This window comes from Desmodus rotundus, chromosome 5, assembly GCF_022682495.2.
Source record: "Desmodus rotundus isolate HL8 chromosome 5, HLdesRot8A.1, whole genome shotgun sequence".
NCBI lineage: Eukaryota > Metazoa > Chordata > Mammalia > Chiroptera > Phyllostomidae > Desmodus > Desmodus rotundus.
The window spans coordinates 45,337,006-45,341,289 of NC_071391.1; the positions used below are offsets into that span (position 1 = coordinate 45,337,006).

At 38.1% G+C, this 4,284-nt stretch overlaps 1 non-coding gene across 1 annotated transcript; it reads left to right on the top strand.

The window, feature by feature from the left end:
- Positions 1 to 232: 232 nt before the first annotated feature.
- Positions 233 to 395, top strand: LOC112316115 (U1 spliceosomal RNA). The gene has a single exon (XR_002975959.1). It is a non-coding gene; the product is annotated as a U1 spliceosomal RNA (small nuclear RNA).
- The last annotated feature ends 3,889 nt before the right edge of the window (positions 396 to 4,284 follow it).

Consider the following 4,284-nt stretch of genomic DNA (forward strand, 5'->3'; position numbering starts at 1 on the left):
AATAGCCCTGGCTGGTGTGTCTCAGCGGACTGAGTACCAGCCTGCAAACCAATGGGTTGATGGTTTGATTCCCAGTCAGGGCACATGCCTGGGTTGCAGGCCAGGGCCCCAGTAAGGGTTGTGCAAGAGGCAACAACATATTGAAGTTTCTCTCCCTCTCTTTCTCCCTCCCAACCCCTCTCTCTAAAAATAAGTAAATAAATTTTTTTAAATATAAATAAATAAATAAATAAAACTTACCTGGCAGGGGAGATACCATGATCATGAGGGGGTTTTCCTGGGGCGATACTTACCCTTTGCACCATGGATGTGCCGACCCCTGCAATTTCCCCAAATGTGGGAAATTCAACTGCATACTTTGTGGTAGTCAGGGACAGTGTTCGCACTCTCCCCTGTTTAAAAAAAGAGAGAGAAGAGAAAAAATATGTTTCTGTCCCATTCTCTCATTTCATTTTGAAATCCCAACAATATATGTTAAATCCTTGACATTGTAACACTGCTACCTAAGAGTCTCCTCATTTTTCCCACTCTTTTTCTCTCTTTTGTCAGTTGGTAATTCTATTTAAAGGCCTAATGGTCTAATTTTTGAAGTACAATTACCTTGGCCAAGGCCTGGCTGTAGTGGTTCAGTTAATTGAGTGCCAGCCTGCCAATGCAATGGGGACGAAATATTACTAGGTTCCCTGCTTGAGTGAAGTAAAATCAGTCCAAATGGGATTAGATATACAAGAGGAGACATTGCTGTAGAGTGGACATGGAATACGAGAGATAGGAAATAATTAAAAATTAAGCTATTGACAGACTTCTGTGCTGCCTCTTGGACTATAAAGCATTTCTTTCATTTTCAGGTGTTTTTAACTTGTTATTGTAAAAAAAAAGGGAAGGAAAGAAACATACAAATACAGAAAACAAAACAAAAAAATGGTTTAATGAATTATTTAAGGAAAATGTCACCCAGGTTAACATTTTAAAATTTCTCAGACACACCTGCAGTGATGTTTGTGTGCCCAGTCCCAGTCACAATGCCCTCATTCCTGGCATAAGTAAAATTTGTAATTACATTTGTATTCAAGATTTTAGCAATTTGCATTCGAATGTTGTTGTTGCCTTTTTAACAACCTTGCAAACATTTCATTCACCTCTTTTTCTCAACTGAAACCTGGCTGTTTATTCAAGAAACCACTGTATTTCCAGTATAGCAAATTTAAATATTTATAACCCATTTCTCATAGCACACACGATGATATTGGGAGTCACCAATACAACTTTCAAATGTAACTTCCCATCCCTTTAGCAAAAATACAAACACCGGTGGTGTACTTCCTCCTGGAAACTGTTCTTTCACTATATTTTCCTAAATCCTGATCCAACCCACTCTCCCCACTCTATGTTTTTTAGTGGTGAATTTAGCTCCTGATCCTCAGGCTTCCTTACACTGTCTGCCATCAATCTTGGCAAGTTCAACAACCACCCAATACCAAAATATGCAGTATTTTCACCTCTTCCCTCACTCACTTAGTCTATGTCCTACCAGAATCACCAACTTCTATAGTTGCATTCAGAACTCTTCCACTAGAACAAAATCTGAAACAATAAATAAATGAGCTTTAAAATTCCAACTTCCTGCCCTGGCTTGTGTGGCTCAGTAGACTGAGTGCCGGCCTGCAAACGTAAGGGTCACTGGTTCCATTACCAGTCAGGGCACATGCTTGGGTTGTGGGCCAGGTCCCCAGGTGAGGGTGCATGAGAGGCAACCACACATTGATGTTTCTCTTCCTCTCTTTCTCCTTCCCTTCCTCTATCTCTAAAAATAAATATATACAGTCTTTAAAAATATTTTTAAAAATTCAAACTTCCCAATGTTCTTTTTTTTAAATTTAACTATAAATGACCATTTAACTATGAGGGCTCTTAAACAATCTTTTAATTCAGTCTCGTTCCTTCTTTTCATCTTTTTTCTACAGCTTAGATTTTGTAATCCTTCACTGTAATCACTCTTTATGCACCCAAGAAATTTTGCACCTCCCTCTGTCATTTATGCCTTGTCTTTCTTCAAACAGACAGGAAATCAGCAACCTTCTCTAACTTTCTTCTAAATGGATATTCTGGCAAAAATAATGCGAACTGGGCAAAATATTTCTATCTTCAGAAGAGCTCTCAACAGTGCCTATAAAACCTTCTTCTAGTTTGCATTCCCCTGATTTTTGAAAATATAATCTCAACTGATTTTTTCCACCCCTCTCAGTCAGGACCCTGAATATCCACCAGCAGCTGAGGGAGGGGCTTACCTTATACAACATGGAATCCATATAAAAACACTACCAGGAAAGAAGCAATTATTGCCCTACCACCAGCACTGCCGCATACATATTATGGACCTGGCCACATGTGGTAAAAGATAGAAACCTGAGAGTGATTTTAAATTTCTCCTTCTCCCTCTTCTCAAAATTTCTGTCACTTCAACCCCAACATTCTCTAGTCTGTCACATACTATACTTATACACAACATCACCATTCTCTAAGTTCCAGTCTCAGAAACTATCATACTAGTTGATCCCTCCAGACTCACCTGTGATCCATCCTGCCTATACTCCATGGACCAAGAGACAATTGTGCTAACAGAAATCTACTTGAATAGGTAGCATGTAAATTTATTTACCTATGTCCAGCAAACCCAGCTCTATTTTCCTCTGTAAATCACACAGGCTTTGGTGCCACTGATAACTGTTACCATGAAAAATGTTTCATTTACCAGTTGGAAATATCCTTGGATTTACTTTTGAACAATGGTACCTATGTTCAAATCAATGAACACAATGAAAGTTTTAATAAAATTTGAATGGGAGAGAATGCTTTCCTCCATGTAATTTATTAGGGTTGAATAATGCAAATCCACGTGGCTTAAAGTGGAAACCCATGCCACACCAGAAAAAAGAACATACCTTTCTTTTCATGAAGTTGTTTTATTTCATTTCATTTCATTTGGTGAACTACTAATTGAACCATTAATTCCTTGATGTTAGTAATGGGTTTCTATTGATGTTATCATTGTTAAAAGACATACAATCTAAACGTAAAGACATTTAGAAGTTCAAAAATGTAATATAATCCTTTCTCATTAAAGAAAAAAGTTTCTAATTAACGTACCATACAAAATGAGTAATAAAATTGCTTTAAAGTGATGGACTAAAATACGTCTGTTGGTTTTTTGTTGGGTTTTGTTTTCTGAAAGTCCTTAAGCAAATCACTTGTCCAGCACACTTCATTATGAGCTTTGATTTGCTCATTTGGAAAATGCAGTCTGTGGTGGTGACTTCCTCACAGAGTAATGTAAGCACTAAGTTACTGCTTCTCTGTGAAGTACCTGGAACAACATTCCCCACATTTGGAGTGTTGTGACGACTGTTAGCAGTCCTTGCTCTCATTTCCTCTAAAGTGCCCAATTTGCTCATCTCTTGCCCAATGGCATACCTAAAAATCATACAAACAGCATCAAGAGAAGAGGGCTTGAAACATAGATTTGAGTCTCCCATCTTCTTGATTGGTGACTCCTTGACCAATAAAACTTTCTTCACTTGAAATTCTGACATTTTGAGTTTTGGACATTGAAAGAGCTGTGCACAAGAGGGGCAAGTCAAGCAACAGGAATAGAGAACTCATGTTCATGGGCAATGGGAGGAGAGGGATTGGCTGTGGGAGTTGAGGGGTGGGGCAGTGAGAGGAGAGCAATGGAAAAAAAGGCAGGACAACTGTAACTGAAAAATAAAGTTATGTATGTATGTATTTATTTATTTATATTAAAGTTTTAAAATATGGCTTTAAAGGAAATCTTGCAACATCCAAACCTTTGGTCACCTGATCAAGATATTAACTTAGTCCATCTGCCAGAAACAAAATTTAGATTCAGGTTTTCCTCTGAGATCTGTGTTGCACATGGGACATAAGAGCTAGCAATTTTTTATCACCATAATTTTTATTAGACAGGACTACATCAAAAGACGTGGGGTACATAGGTTTTCTATTTCAACATTAAAGATTATACAGCTCCTATATTGTTATATCTTCTCACTAAAGCAACTGGCAAAATCCCTGGCATAAAGTAGGACTAAGAAAATCCTCCTTCTCTTCCTACAAATATACTTCCAGCTGCCTTTAAGGATCACTTAACCTTTTTTAAATGTTTGTTCTATTACAGTTGTACCAATTTTTCCCCAGTTGCTCTCCACTGCCTTAACCACCCCCCACCCGCTCCTTCAGTCAATCCCCACCCTGTTGTCCATGTCA